Below are 698 nucleotides of genomic sequence, written 5' to 3'. Positions count from 1 at the left end.
ATTATCCAATCTATGGCAAAACTTGGATACTTGTTGCGTAATATCCATGGATGGTGCATACTTGAGAAGTGTTACAAACTTCGAGTAATAGGCTTCAAGTGTCATTCCAAGTTGCTTTATACCAAAGAATTCACTCATCTTTTGCGTGCCGTATGTTGATGGGAGATATCGGCCTCACACTACATCCTTTAATACGTCCTAACTAACAGACGCTTCGGAGATTCCTTAGTCTTCACACCATTGTTTCTACCAAATTCAAGCTTTTCCTATTAGCTTTAACTTGCCGATCATTACTTGATTAGCTGGGGTAATTCCAACAGCAACGAAATAATCTTCCATGGACTCGACTCATATTTCTACTTCAACCTCACCATTTTTGCCTTGGCCATCAAACTTAGGTGGTTTGATTTGCTTAAGCAGAAACTTCTTTTCTTGGATCTCAGTAGTATTAAGGGTAGGAACAACTTCCTCTGGTATCATAATATTTTCTCTAGTTAGCTCTATGAATGTTATCATACAATTTGCTCGCATCTTTTCAAAAAGAGAAATCATTTCAAAAGGATAGAAATACTTTATATTAAATTTTCAAAGAAGGTTACATCATGATAGAGTTTTTCGAATTAACTTAAGGAATCTAACCATGGATTTGAGATATATCTACTGAATCGTAATTCTTAATTGCTAGAATGGTAACCAAT

Source organism: Lygodium microphyllum, chromosome 9, assembly GCF_053477565.2.
Source record: "Lygodium microphyllum isolate KBCC chromosome 9, Lygodium_microphyllum_v1.1.10, whole genome shotgun sequence".
NCBI lineage: Eukaryota > Viridiplantae > Streptophyta > Polypodiopsida > Schizaeales > Lygodiaceae > Lygodium > Lygodium microphyllum.
The sequence above is the reverse complement of the archived record's forward strand: the minus strand, read 5'-3'. Positions refer to the sequence as shown.